This window comes from Dasypus novemcinctus, chromosome 4, assembly GCF_030445035.2.
Source record: "Dasypus novemcinctus isolate mDasNov1 chromosome 4, mDasNov1.1.hap2, whole genome shotgun sequence".
Classification (NCBI taxonomy): domain Eukaryota; kingdom Metazoa; phylum Chordata; class Mammalia; order Cingulata; family Dasypodidae; genus Dasypus; species Dasypus novemcinctus.
In genome coordinates this window covers 74,982,070-74,998,355 of record NC_080676.1, presented here as the reverse complement: position 1 = coordinate 74,998,355, position 16,286 = coordinate 74,982,070, and the positions used below count along the sequence as shown (strand labels likewise).

The 16,286-nt window shown below is 39.7% G+C and overlaps 1 protein-coding gene across 1 annotated transcript in view; it reads right to left on the bottom strand.

Moving 5' to 3' along the window:
- The window catches only part of SLC12A8 (solute carrier family 12 member 8), a 201,031-nt gene that overhangs the window by 38,392 nt on the left and 146,353 nt on the right, over nt 1-16,286 (bottom strand). The gene's annotated exons all lie outside the window — the stretch shown is intronic.

Here is a 16,286-nt window from a genome sequence, read left to right as displayed (position 1 = left end):
CTAGAGCCATTTGCTCCCAACAATATTTAAATCAATATTATGAATGTGACCTTATTATTTTATGGCATCTGATTTGTCACAAATTATGTTTGTATAATAGTTTAACACTCCGTATTCTACTTTACTAATCAATGTTTCAAGTTTTTAGCCCATATTTGTTTAATTGTTCATCAATTTGGAAGCGGACTTGGCCCAGTGGTTAGGACATCCGTCTACCATATGGGAGGTACGCGGTTCAAACCCCAGGCCTCCTTGACCCGTGTGGAGCTGGCCCACATGCAGTGCTGATGAGTGCAAGGAGTGCCGTGCCACGCAGGGGTGTCCCCGCATAGGGGAGCCCCAAGCGCAAGGAGTGCGCCCCATAAGGAGAGTCGCCCAGAGCGAAAGAAAGTGCAGCCTGCCCAGGAATGGTGCCGCACACACGGAGAGCTGACACAACAAGATGACACAACAAAAAGAAACACAGATTCCCGTGCCGCTAACAACAACAGAAGCAGACAAAGAACATGCAGCAAACAGACACACAGAACAGACAATTGGGGTGGGGGAGGGGGGAAGGGGAGAGAAATAAATAAAAATAAATCTTTAAAAAAAAATTGTTCATCAATTTAACTAGCCTTTAGTGGGTATTCGCTATGTGCAAGTACTGTATGAGATATTATGATGGATACAAAGGTGAGCAGGGATGGCCTGTGACAAAAAGAAGTTCACAGTCTAGAGGAAGCAGAGTGAAATTAATATTTATTTTCCTTAAGGCAGGCAGACAGATAAATAGCCCTGAAGAAAAATATATAAACAAATATTTTTATCACAGTGTGACAACTGTTTATACTACAATGTGAACCAAATGCTTAGGTTGCACACTGGAGGAAATCGGAATCCTTCTCAGAAAGGGTGAAACTGGATCTTAAAGATCAGGAGGATTTTAAAGGATAAATTGGAGTGTCCTGGATGGAGAAGGGGTGTGTGTATGTGTGTGTGTGTGTGTAAAGCAATTCAAGGAGACAGAATAACATATGCACAAAAGCATAAAGGAAGAAAAAAACATGGTGTTTGGGGCACTGATCTGGGTATAGATGGAATATATAGTGCATGGGTTGCAGTGAGAAAAGCAGCTGGGAAGGCAGATTGGGGCAGGATTGTGACAAATTTTGTCAACCACCCCAAGGCCCTTGGACTTTAGATTGATGATATTAGATTCCAGCCGAGGTTTTAAGTAAGAGACATTATCAAAGTTTTACTTTAGAAAGATCATTCAGTAGGTACTGTGAAGCCAGAAATGGGATATGGGAGTGTCCAGAAGCAGGAGACTAGTTTGGAAACTTACCAAGGCTCTGGGGGAACATGATGAGGGTCTGCACCAAGGTAAAGAGAGCCAGGCTGGAGAGGAGGTAGGGGGTGGGAGAGAGGGAGAAGTCAACAATGGCTAGGACGTTTTTAAGATTGGACAACTGGGTAGTGGCTACTTCATGGATTAAACATGGCAAACCTTCCACACATCTCTCCTGAAAACCCATAGAGAAGACAGAAAAGGAATTAAAAAGGCAGAAACCAACAAACACAAAGAGAATGAGAGAGGAAAGAAAAAACTAGTCTTGGGAGATGGAAAAGTGAGAGAGAAGTGGTAACAGACTAAGCAGAACGAAGTAGGATAACTCTAGGGCCTACAGAAGGGATACGGACGAGAAGCAGCTCGGTTCACCTGGGAGACCCCAGCAAGGATCAGGAACAAGAAGAACCAGATCCCACAGAAGTGGTAACGTGCAGGGGGTTGGTTCCAAGTCTTATATGGAACAGTTGTACCCCAAGATCCTTTCCTCTACCAATGCAAGTAAGCAATAACCACTTCTCTTGCCCATTCTACTATGAGGGGGTTGTGGTTTCCTCTGAAGAATTCAAACTAAAGAGAATCAGGTCTGGGATGCCAGGCATGTCAAAGAGTAGGGAAATGGAACTAGAAACTGGGGAATTAAATGAAAGTCTTTATCCTAAACAGTAGAACTCCAAAACTCCCCTCACCCTGCTCCCAGAATGCAGACAGGCACCTGCATATCCCCCAGGCAAGGATTCTGTGAGGGAACTGAACAGCCACAGAGTAAAACTTCTAGAGATTGACAGTTGAGGGGCTGCCAATGAAAAGGTTAAGTTTTTTTCTTAATCATTCTATGATGAGGTGTCCCAATTAACAAGCCCTGACTATGCACATAGGACTTCTAAACAGATTTGTAGTACTTCACTTCAAGTATGAAAAGATATCAAAAGATCAACAGACATTTTAGGAAAGTCCCCAACATAAAAGACAAAGAGAGACCAAACCAAAGATTAAAGAATCTAGAGAAAAGAGATACAATGAAGGGAGCAGAAAAAGACTTAAAAGAGGGAAGGAGAAGTAATATTACCAAAGAGACAAGATAAGTAATTGTACACATAAAACAAGGATGAAATGCTATTCTATAAAACAGAAAAAGGACAAATTGGGTTACAACTGAGATCTCTTGGAAACTGAAAACAGTTTAATTGTCGCAAAGACTGATAGTTGCCTTCTCAATATTGATTAACCCCTTTTTCTTTAGGGGAGGGGGAAACAAATGATACTTTTATGTGAAGAAGCAATATGACTACTTAAGAAACATTCCCCAGGGAAGCAGATTTGGCTCAACAGATAGAGTATCTGCCTACTACATGGGAGGTCCAGGGTTCAAACCCAGGGCTTCCTGACCTGTGTGGTGAGCTGGTCCATGTGCAGTACTGATGCACACAAGGAGTGCCATGCCATGCAGGGGTGTCCCCCCCGTAGGGAAGCCCCATGCGCAAGGAGTGCACCCCATAAGGAGAGCTGCCCTGCACGAAAAAAGTGCAGCCTGCCCAGGAGTGGCGCCACATACACGGAGAGCTGATGCAGCAAGATGACGCGACAAAAAGAGACACAGATCCCCCATGCCGCTAACAAGAATACAAGCAGACACAGAAGAACACGCAACAAATGGACAGAAGAGCAGACAACTGGGGGGGAGGGGTGCAGGGAAGGGAAGAGAAATAAATAAAAAATAAATCTTTAAAAAAAGAAAAGAAAAGAAAAGAAACATTCCCCAGTCTCCCTTGCAGTTAGATGTAATCACGTGTTTAAGTTCCAAGCAATGAAATATAAAAAAAAGTGTGGTGTGGGACTTTTAGGTAGGTTTCCTAAAATGACACAGCTTAGAGATTCATCCTTTGCCCTTTCTTTTTTCTACTACCTGGGATGTGGATATAATGGTTAAGGCTCCAGAAACCATCTTGGATCATGGAACAATTGTCAAAGGATGGAAAAATTTAAAAATTTTAAAAATATTTCAAAAAGTAGAAGGAACCTGCAATAGCAGCCTGGACAGCTAACTGTGGTTCTTTTTGTATGAGCTAGACTGAGTCACTATTATCTTGAGATTTTGTTATTTCCAACCAAACCTAATCATGATTAATACAACAGCCAATAAAAACATTAGCAGAAGAAGTGGGAGATCCCAGAAAGGAGAACAAAAAGACAAATAAATGATCAATAGGAGAAAGAATAGATATAACAGGGTAGGAGATTATCACAGAAAAAAAATGAGAAAGCATGAAGTTAAGAACCTGGGAGAAAACGATGAGGAATCCCTGATGAGTCTGAAGCTGATATGACCTGGCTGCGTCTGGGTTTGTAGAAATGGCCTGGGATGGTGACAGTAAGAGGATAATTGGTTCAAATGGTACTTGTGCAAACCCTACCCTACCAAAGTTAAATAAAACAAATTTACTTACTTAAACATAAAATAGAATTTTAAAATGTACTGTTGTCTAAGAACAAAAGCCAAGAATAAAGAAAAGGAAACATCTGTCTATAACAATTCAGAATTTAAAAGTAAACAGTATCAAGATGATGGGGAGAGGGACCCCAAAAGAAATGAGAACAGATCTTGTTAGGGGCAAGCCAGAGTTGTTGATAAGTTTTAGGAATAAAAGAAGTAAATAAACACGACTACGTATCTTCTGAATGAACAATGATGATTCTGTCATAAGGTGAGGAGTATTATTTTTCTCAGCTCTCTGCAGCTGAGGTCCAACCACCCCCACCACCACAAACATCCCAGAACTGAAGGATATGAGTCTCTTCAGAATACCAGGGTCCACTAAGTGACCGTTATTATGGTTGCAAAAAGAATATCCTCTAAATTTCCAGAGGGCAAAAAGCAGGATCAGAGATCATTCAAAAGATCTAAGGATGAGGGACCAGTGTGGCATCATATTTTTAATAGCAACACTAAAAGTGAGCAGACAGTGAAACAATGCCTCCAAAATCACTGGGGAAGTTATTTGTAAATTAGAGCTTTATAATCCACCAACCTATAAATCAAGTTTGAGGTTAGAAACAAAGATTTCCAGACATGCAAACACTCAAAAAAAAAAAAAAAATTCTCTCCAGTACCTGTTTTTAGGAAGCACCTGGAGCATGTACTTCAGCAAAGCAACGAAAAAGAAAGAAAAAGATGTAGATTAGTCAGAATCTACCTCTGGCTGATTTAATTTTTAAGGAATATATCTAAAGGCTATTGGGCGCTCTGAGAATAGCTGGGAGGGCTATTCTTGAATAAAGGCTATTCTTTGAATAAAGTTCAAAGCTATGCAGCCAGGGGCAGCACTCAAAATGGTATGTCAGAGCAGGTCTAGTGAGGACACCACCGTCTAGGGACTGTCGTTTGCCCCCCTGACCCTGAAAGCCCTGGGCACGGAATGCCGGAGCCAGGAATGTAGCCATTTTACAGTGACCATCATGCTTCCAGAGTGTTCCTGAAAGTCCCCACTTCTTGGAATTCCAATTCCCAACTCCAAGTATGAGAAGGGTTCATCTTATGTCTCAACTCTCGCTGCAGGGAAGGCTGGAAAACTATCAGGCCTTTTCCATTTTGAGTGTGAGCGGTTAGCCTTGCCTCCCACCAAGACATACAACATTGGAAACTCTTCAGACATAGGGAGGTTATTCAACGCTGGGCAGGAAAAAAGACGGACAAAATTCCACTATACTACTGCATCCAAAAATCTCTTGCTCCTGAAACTAACACAGAAATGTGGTAAAGAGAAGAATCCTAAGACAACAGCTTTGCAAAAGGCCTAGAGAACTCACAGTCTACATTGTAACAGGATAATAGGCGCCATAAGACCAAGGGAAAAAAGATAAAATGGATCTGATAGATTTCTGAAGCATTTGAGCATTTGGAGAATAACATTGGGAGGCATTTAACATTATCTACAAGAGTATTGAGAGAAAAATGATGGCAGAAAACCAAGCAAAATAAAAAGACCAAAGCAATCATTAACTCCAGGAAACAGAAGAAGTTGTATGAAAAAGAAATGTAATCATACTATAATATATGGCTCAGGGTTAAGCAGTATTTTATTTCATCATGCTAATATGAATAATAGCTACTAAGTTACTTAACAAATGTGATGTAAGAATACCGATGGGATTGGATGAAAGGAAGAGGGAGACAGTGGCATGAAAGAGCTAAATCTTCATTTACCATAACAGGAAGTCAAAAGATGATGTCTGAAATTGAGAAGGAGCAATACTTTATATTATTTCAGAATATGAAGATTAATAACAGAAGTAACTTTTTGGTTGAAAGTAGACTCTTCTGGGAGGGGGACTAGGAGTAAGAGAAGGGTAAAAAGGGAGAGTATGGAAGAGTGCAAACTACTATTTTTTTATTGTGATTTTTAATATAATTTGGCTTTTTAAATTATATGCTTTTTATTTTGATAAAAATAATTTAAAAAATTTAAATAGTGCTCTTACCATTAAAAAACATACACACATAACCCACCAAAATAAAGAAGAATTCAGGAGGAAAAATAGATTTATTAGAGAACAAATACAGAATCTTTGAACAACTAGCAAAACCTGGCAGAACCATCTTCCTCAAAATCCGGAAAAAAAAATCCAGTTAATGGGTTGCAGTAACTGGGTGAGTGACAAATAAGAAAACGCAGCTTAAAAAAAAAGCAGCAGCTTCTGGTGCCCTTGCTAGCCCCTTCCCCTTCCCCTCCCTGGCACAGTGTGGTGCCAGCCTGCACTCCCACTGCGGGTCCCTGGGCCGTTCTGGAGGGAGCAGAGTAACGGCTGTGCACATAATGGGCTCATGTAGGTTGGTACCAACTTATGGAACGGCAGCCTGAGAAACTGAACCAGGAGACTGATCTCTGGCTCACTCTGATAATTTGCCCTGCAGGCAAAAGCAGCTTTCAGTCACCTAAAGCAGTATAAGGAACAAGTCAAAGTGGCCTGGGGCAAAGAATTGTCCGATATAAGTCACAAAATAGAGTGAGCCTGGGAGGGGAGAAAATCTACTACCTAGGGAGCAGAGAGGGCCTTGGAATTACCGTAAAGAGGAGAATTCCTCAGGGCACAAGAAAGAACAAGCCCAGGACAAGATGCAGGCTCAGAAAAGAGGGAGAGGACACTGCACTTTACATTCACTAGGCTGATCTTTTTAATATGAGGCCTAAATTCTGAAGGAGTGCACCAGCCAATGCAGAGAAAACATGTAAAGACTGTGTAAATGTTTGTGTGTGTGTGTGTTTGTTTGTTTATTTGTTTTTGTTAGCTACTGGCATTCAAGGAACTCTCTGTCATATCACTGGCTGAACACCAATTTAAGGAACAGGCAATTCAGAGATTAAATTCCAGTAACATTTTAAAATATTAAAATGTATAGTGTGCAACACAACAAAAAGGTTACAAGACAAAGAAACATGACATGATAACCCATTCAAAGGAACAAGATAAAAATCCAGAAACCATCAATGAAGGAGGCTAGACTTTGGAATACTGATCAAAGACTTTTTAAAAATTTTCTTCCATATGCTCAAGGAGATAAAGAAAAACACAGAGAAAGAACTAAAGGATATAAGGAAAACAATGAATGAATGATATGAGAATCTCAATAAAGATATAGGAATTTTGAAGAGGAAAACAACAGATACCAGTGTTGAAGACCACAGTTACTGAAATGAAAAATTTCCTAGTGTGTTTCAACAGCAAATTTGGAGCGGGCAAAAGAAAGAACCAGTGACCTCAAAGACAAGACAATTAACATGATTCAGGCTGAGGAGTAGAAACAAAAAAAGCATGAAAAAAAGTGAACCAACCCTAAGGGACACCATCAAATGTACCAATATATGAGAGTCCCAAAGGAGAAGAAAGAGAGAAAAGGGGAGAAGGAATAATCAAAGAAATAATTGCAGAAAACTTCCCAAATTTAACAAAAGACATGAATTTTTACATTCAAGAAGCACAAGGAATTCCAAACAGGATAAACTTGAAGAGACACATTGCTTGGATACATTGTAGTCAAGGACAAGAAGAGAGAATTAAAAACTACAAGAGAAAAGCAATGTGAAATATGAAAAGATTTCTGGTATTTTGCATCAGCACCCCTTTGGCTGACTAATACACAGGCCATTATAAATCTTGCCATAACCTACAGAATTGTGTGGGAGAGAGTGTAAACTACAATGTAAACTTTAATCCACACTTAGAGGCAATGCTCCAAAGTGTGTTCATCCATTGCAATGACTTGTACCTCACTAATGAAGGAAGTTCTCAATGTGGGAAAATGTGGGAGGTGTGGAGAGCGAGGCATATGGGAGTCCCCTATATTTTTTATGTGACATTTGTATAATCTAAGTATCTTTAAAATTTTTTTTAATTTTAAAAAATGAGGGTGATATTAAGACACTCCCAGATAAACCTAAGCTCAGTGAGTTCATCACCACTAGACCTGCCCCAAATACAATGCTAAAGGGTCCTTCAGACTGAAAGGAAAGGACACTAGAGTGGACTGAAGGAGCATAAAGAAATAAAGACCTCATATAAAAGTAACCATATGGGTAATTATAAATACCAGTACTATAGTACATATTTTTTTGTATGTAACTCCACTTTTTACATCTTATAGGTTCTAAAATGCAAATGCATAATAAGTAGTGATCACTCTATGGCTTTGGATGTACAATGTATAAAGATATACTTTATAACAAGTACAACCAAAAAGTGGGGAAACAGGAGTATACAGAAACAGCATTTGTACATGCTATTTAAGTTAAGTTGGTATCAAATCAAATGTGATTGTTATTGATTTAGGATGTTAAATTTAAGCCCCACAGTTAAAAACAAAGAAAATATCTAAAAAATGTATACAGAAAGAAATGAGAAGGGACTCAAATTATATACTATAAAAAAATAAAATAAATATGAAAGAAGTCGTTAATGGAAGAATTGAGGGACAAAAAGAGTATAAAACACAACAAAGACCAAATAGCTAATGGCAGAGGAAAGTCCTGTACCATCAGAAATTACTTTAACTATAAATAGATGAAACTCTCCCATCAAAAGGCAGAGGTTAGCATAATGGATACAAAAGCATGACCCAATTATATGCTGTTTACAAGAGAATCACCTTAAATTCAAATGCAGAAGTATGTTGAAAGTGAAAGGATGGGGTAAGTATGCCATGCAAATAGTAATGTAGAGAGAGCTGGAATAGCTATATTACTATCAGATAAAATAGACTTTAAGTCAAAAACAGTTATCAGGGACAAGAATAATAAACAGGTCAATTCCACAAGAAGACAAAATATTTATAAATACATATGCACCTAAGGTAAAGTCCAAAAACATATGAAGCAAATACTGACAGATTTGAGGGAGAAATCAATAGTTATACATAATAGTAGGATGATTCAATACACCATTTTCAATCATTGATAGAACATCTGGACAGAAGATCAATTAGGAAATAGAAGATTTAAACAATATTCTAACCTACTAAGCCTAACAGATATATATAGAAGACTTCACCCACTAGCGGAAGAATATACATTTTTTACTGCACATGGGTTCAGATAGACCATATGTTAGGAAACAAAACAAGTCTTAATATATTCTAAATGTTGAAATCATACGATGTATCTTCTCTAACCATATTGGAATGCATCTAGAAATCAAAACCAGAGGAAGAAGTGAAAATTCGCAAATAAGTGAAAATTAAATAACACCCTTAAACAATCAATTGGTCAAAGAAGAAATCACAGGGGAAATCTTGAGGTGAATGAAAATGAAAATGAAAATATAATATACCAACACTTATGGGAAACAGCAAAAGAGGGTTGAGAGGGAAATTTGTAGCTCTAAGTACTTCCATTAAAAAAGAAGAAAGATCCCAAATCAGAGACCTAACCTCATGCCTGGAGGAATAGAAAAAGAAAGTTAAATTAAACTGAAAGTGAGCAGAAGGAAGAACTAACAAAGATTAGAGTGGAGATAAATGAAACAGAGAATAAAAAACTAAAAACTATAAACAAAACAAAAAGTTAGCTCTTTGGATAGACCAATAAAATTGACAAACTTTTAGGTAGTTGACAAAGAAAAAAAGGGAGAGGACACAAATAATTAAAATCAGAAGAAAAACTGGAGACATTATCACAGAAATAAAAAAGGATTATAAGAAGATACTATGAACAGCTATTTATCAACAAATTAGATAACCTAGACGAAATGGACACATTTGTAGAAACACACAAACTACGTATACTGACTTAAGAAGAATTAGATCTCAACAGACCAATGACAAATAAAGAGATTGAATCAGTAATCAGAAGCCTCCCAACCAAGAAAACCTAGGACCGATGGCTTTACTTGTGAATTTTGCCAGCATTCTAAGACGAATTAACACCAATTCTGCTCAAACTCATCCAAAAAGTTGAAGATTCCTAACTCATTCAATGAGGCTAATATCACCTTAATACTAAAGCCACACAAAGATACCACAAGTAAATTAAAGACCATTTCCTTTTGAATATCTATGCAGAAATCCTGAACAAAATACTGACAAATGAAACCCAAAAGTACATTAAAAGAATTACACACCATGGTCAAGTGGGATTTATTCCAGGTATGCTAGGAGGTTCAACATAAGAAAATCAATTAATGTAATACACAACATTAACAGAAGGAAGGAAAAAGATATGTGATCATAGCCGTTCACACAGAAAAGGCATTTGCCAAATCTAATAATCCATCTTGAGGAAACAGAAGACTTGAACACTTAGAAAACCAGGAATGGAAGGAAACTTCCTCATCATGATAAAGGCCATGCATGAAAAACCTATCACTAACATTAATACTAATAGTGAAAGGCTGAAAGTTTTCCCTTTAAGATGAGGAAAAAGTCAAGTATGCTTACTGTCACCAGTTAGTCAACACTGTACAGGAAGTTCTAGCCAATTAGACAAGAAAAAGAATAAAGGCATGAAAATTGGAAAGAGAAAAGTAAAACTTCTTATTTACAGATGATATGATTCTATATACAGAAAATCCTGAAAAACCCACTACAATGCTATGAGGGCTAATAAGTGAATTCGGCAAAGAAGCAGAGTACAAGATGCAAACATTAGTAGTGTTTCTATACACAGTTAGTGAACAATCTGAAAAGGAAATCAAGAAAAAATTCAATTTACAATAGTAACTAAAAGAATTGAATATCTAGGAATAAATTTAACTAAGGATATAAAGGATTTATACATGGAAAATAACAAAACATTGCTTAAAAAAAATCAAAGAAGACCTAAATAAATGGAAGGACATTCCTTGTTCATGGAGTGGAAGACTGAATAATGTTATGATATCTATTCTACCCAAAGTAATTTACACAGTCAACACAATCCCAATAAAAATTCCAATAGCCTTCTTTGCAGACATGGAAAGGCCAGTTTTGATATGGAAAGGTAAGGGTCCTCAAACCACCCAAACCATCTTGAAAAGAAGAACAAAGTTGGAGGACTCACATTTTCTGACTTTAAAACCCATTACAGAGAGGAGGGGCAGGATGGCAAGAGAATAACTCTGAGAGTTAACTTGTCATAGAGTGCAGTTAATAATCACCCAGAGCTACCTAGATTTCCTGTTTGGGGGACCCAGGAGACAAGAAGAACATCCTGCAACATCCTTGGAAGAACAGAAGACTGCCTATTTGCAGTGAAGATTTGTGAGTAGAGTACTCCATGCAGTGGAGGCTGGTACCCATCCCCCTCTGATGGCACAGGACACCTTGGGAGCTATTCCCTGGCTGGAGTCAGAAGCTCCATTTCCCAAAAACAGTGGAGGAAGACACGGTCAGGCACTGACTTCAGCTACTGATTAGTAAAGGCTGGCTAAAGTCCAATGCTAAGAACAGCTAAAGTTTGAACTTGTCCAAGTCAGAAAGAGACCAGGAGCCAACATTTTAACTCTACCTCCAGCATGAGAGGGGCTGGCCTGATTGAAAATCACAGTGACAGTAGGGGCCGGAGTCTTCCCACCCAGGTTGGATTGCTGTCCTAGCCTAGTCCCCAGCCCCATTTCCAACAGGGAAGAAGCTAGGGGGACCTGCACCAGCTCTCTGGCAACTGTGGTTGTTCTCAGCGTGCATGAACTAGACTGATGGGCAGGCCTGTGGCTCCATCCTGCCCCTGAGAGGGCACAAAGAACGATGTTCCCTCAGTCTCTGTGGGCAACTGCAGCTACTTTTGGCCCACATGGACTAGACTATTAGACATATGTATGGCTCCATCCTTACTCTCAACAGGGAGAAGGAGGGATAGTGCTCCCTCAGCCTCTCTGGGTTACAGCAGTCACTTTCAGCCTGCATGGACTAGAATAATGAGCATACCAGTCACTCCATCCCCACTCTTGAAAGGGCAGGAGGACGGAGTGTTCCCTAAGCCTCTCTGGGCAATTGCAGCCCCTTTTGGCCCACATAGAGTAGATTGTTGAGCACACTTGTGGCTCCAAACTCAAACCTGACAGGGGAAGGTGGGATAGTGCTCCCTCAGCCTCTGTGGGGGAATGCAATCTCTTTTGACCCATAAGGATAGGAGTGTTACACACACCTGTGGCTCCATCCCCACCCCAGGCAGGGGAGGAAGGGGCATGGAGCTTCATCAGTCTCTCTGGGAAACTACAGATGGTTTGGTCCAGCATGGCTTGGATTACTGCTCATCTTGTAGCACTCTTCCTATCCCTGGCAGGAGAGAAAGGTGGGAGAAGTTTCATCGGTTCCTGGGGCAATGTGGGCAGCTTCAGCGTCCATGGCTTTCAGTACCAACTGTATCCTTGGCTCCTACTCCACAACCAGCAAGGGAGGAAGGGCAAGAAACAGATGAAAAAGAACTGAAAAAAATTCTGATTGGCTAAACACAAGCCACTATAAGTTTCCAAATTAAGTTGAACTCAGGATCAAAGAGGGCTCTAGAACAAAGCAGAAACTCCTAGACTAAACAGAGAAACTGAGCCTAGAATAAATATATCTGGTAAATGAGATGCTGAGATGCCAGCAAAAAAATTACAATTCATACAAAGAAACAGGAAGACATGGCCCAGCTGAGGGAACAACCCAAGCCTGCATATGACATAAAGGAGTTAAGACAACTAATCATAGATGTTCAAACAAATCTCCTTAATAAATTCAATGAAATGGCTCAAGAGATTACAGATATTAGGAGGACACTGAATGAGCACAAAGAAGAGTTTGAAAGCATACACAGAAAAATAGCACATCTTATGGGAATGAGAGGCACAATAAATGAAATAAAAATACACGGGAGTCACAGAACAGTAGCTTTGTTTTTGTTTTTGTTTTTTTTTTTTTTTAAAGATTTGTTTATTTATTTAATTTCCCCCCCTCCCCTGGTTGTCTGTTCTTGGTGTCTATTTGTTGCGTCTTGTTTCTTTGTCTGCTTTTTGTTTCTTTGTCCGCTTCTGTTGTCGTCAGCGGCACAGGAAGTGTGGGCGGCGCCATTCCTGGGCAGGCTGCACTTTCTTTTCACGCTGGGCGGCTTTCCTCACGGGCGCACTCCTTGTGCGTGGGGCTCCCCCACGCGGGGGACACCCTTGCGTGGCAAGGCACTCCTTGCGCGCATCAGCGCTGCGCATGGCCAGCTCCACACGGGTCAAGGAGGCCCGGGGTTTGAACCGCGGACCTCCCATATGGTAGACGGACGCCCTAACCGCTGGGCCAAAGTCCGTTTCCCGCAGAACAGTAGCTTTGAAGAGGCAGAAGAAAGGATCAGTGAGCTTGAAGACATGGCCTTTGAAAGCAAATATACAAAAGAACAGATACAGAATGGAAAAAATTGAACAGGGCATCAGGGAATTAAATGATGGGAAGAGACATACAAAAATAGGTGTCATGGGTGTCCCAGAAGAAGAAGAAATGGGGAAAGGGGCAGAATGAATACTGAGGAAATAATGGTCAAAAATTTCCCAACGCTATTGAAGGACATAGATATCCATGTCTAAGAAGCACAATGTACTCCTATCTGAATAAATCTAAATAGACCTACTCTGAGATACATACTAATCAGAATGTCAAATGCCAGAGATAAAGAGAGAATGGTGAAAGCACATCATTGTGTTTGAACTGGAAGTGCTATTAAATGGGTATGACAGAGGTTGAAAGGGAAAGTCTAAGGTCATGTATATTACTAGAAGAAAGATAAAAAATGTAACATGGGACTGTATAGCATAGTGAAACCCCTTGTGAAATATGAGTATGGGTAATACTGCATATATGAGACTGTTTTTCTTTGAAACTGAACAAATGTACATTAATATAACAAGATGTTAATACCAGGCAAAAATAGAACCAAAACAAACTATGGAGAGCATAATATAGTAATATATTAATAATCTTCCATTAAGTATAAAGAAAAAAAAGAAATATACTAAGTGAAAGAAACTAGATACAAGATACAACATATTGCTTGACTCCACCTATACAAAATATAAACACAAATAAACTAGAGAGACAGAAACAGAATAGCAGCTATGTAAGGCAGGGAAGCACAGAGATATTGAGTGGTGATAAGTTTTGGTTGTTTTTTGTCTATTATTATTATTGGAATAATGAAAATGCTCGGGAAATGGACTTTGGCCCAGTGGTTAGGGCGTCCGTCTACCATATGGGAGGTCCGCGGTTCAAACCCCGGGCCTCCTTGACCCGTGTGGAGCTGGCCATGCACAGTGCTGATGCGCTCAAGGAGTGCCGCGCCACGCAAGGGTGTCCCCCGCGTGGGGGAGCCCCACGCACAAGGAGTGCGCCCGTGAGGAAAGCCGCCCAGCGTGAAAAGAAAGTGCAGCCTGCCCAGGAATGGCGCCACCCACACTTCCCATGCCGCTGACGACAACAGAAGCGGACAAAGAAACAAGACGAAGCAAATAGACACCAAGAACAGACAACCAGGGGAGGGGGGGGAAATTAAATAAATAAATAAATCTTTAAAAAAAAAAAGAAAAAAGAAAATGCTCTAATAATGACTGAAGTGATTAATGTACAACTATGTGATTATACCAGATACCATTGGTTGTACACGTTAGATGGATTGTATGCTTTATTAATATGTGTCAATAAAATTGATTTGATTAAAAAACCACATGAGGTTAAAACCTAAAGTATAGGTTACTAGGCAATAGGATGAGGACTGAGAAGGGGTACTGATGCTTAATGTATGTAGAATTTTCAATTAGCTTGACTATACAAGTGTGGAAATGGATAGAGTTGATGGTAACACATTATAGTAAGTGTAACTAATACGACTGATTTATAAATGGGATTGTGGCTGAAAGAGGGAGTTTAGGAATGTAAATGCCAATTGAAAGAAACCGAAAGAATAATCTAGTGAACCTTGAGGTGGGTGAGGGTTGTGGTTAACAGTATAAATACAAGAACACTTACGTATGAATTAGAACAAATGTATGTCACTATTACAAGATGTTAAGAATATAGTGACACATGGGAAAAATACAATTAATGTAACTTATGGACTGTAGTTAACAGCAGTATCATAATATTCTTGAATCAATGTCAAAGAAGGTAATATATCAATAGCAAGGGTCAATAATAGGAGGTATGGGAGTTTTTGTGTGTTTTTTCTTGGACTAAGGAAAACATTCAAAAACTTCCTGCATCAATGACTGTACAACTCTGTGATGAAAGGGAGAGCCACTGAGTGTACTCTTTGGATGGACTGTACAAGCATGGGGCTGTATAACACAGTGAATCATGTGGTAGAAGAGGGACTGTGGTTAACAGTAAAACATGAGTTTCTCTCATGAACTATAACGATTAGACAATATTAATACTTGGTGTTAATAATAGAGGATGTATGGGAAAATATACCAAATGTAAACTCTGGACCACAGTCAGTGGTAGCAGTCTGATGATGTTCCTTCATAATCTGTAACAAATATTCCATAACAATGTAAGGTGTTGGTGGAGGGGTGATGCATGGGAATTCTTCAAATTATGAATGATTATTTTGTAAGCTCATACCTTCTCTAATAAAAAATTAAAATTAAAAAACCAAAAAACCTATGTCAATTGAAACTCATTACAAAGCTACAGTTATCAGGGAAGCAGACTTGGCTCAGTGGTGGGAAGTGGACTTGGCCCAGTGGTTAGGGCGTCCATCTACACATGGGAAGTCTGCCTTTCAAACCCTGGGCCTCCTTGACTCGTGTGGAGCTGGCCCATGCACAGTGCTTATGCGCGCAAGGAGTGCCCTGCCATGCAGGGGTGCCCCCATGTAGGGGAGCCCCATGCACAAGAAGTGCACCCCGTAAGGAGAGCCACCCAGTGTGAAAGAAAGTGCAGCCTGCCTAGGAGTGGTGCTACACACAACAAGATGATGCAACAAAAAGAAACACAAATTCCCATGCCGCTGACAACAGTAGAAGCGGACAAAGAAGAACACGCAGCAGATAGACACAGAGAACAGACAACTGGGGTGGGAAGGGGGGAGGGCTGAGGGGGGAGAAAGGCGAGAGAAATTAAATAAGTAAATAAAATCTTTTTAAAAAAGCTACAGTAATCTAGACAGCACGATATAGGCACAAAGTCAGACACAATGACCAATGGAACTAAAGTGAGAGTTTAGAAAGAAACCCTCACATCTACAGCCAATTGATTTTTGACAACAGTGCCAAGCCCACTCAGTGGGGAAAGAATAATCCCGTCAACAAATGACACTGAGAAAACTGGATAGCCATATGCAAAAGAGTGAAGGTGAACTCTTACCTCACATCATATACAAAAATTAACTCAAAATGGATCAAAGACATAAAAATAAGAAACAAAAGTATAAAACTAAGAGAAAACATAGGGAAGCATCTTTAGGATTTTGTCCCCCTGGGAGGTCCCTGGTTCAGTTTCTAGGTGCCTTCTAAAAGGAAGATGAGC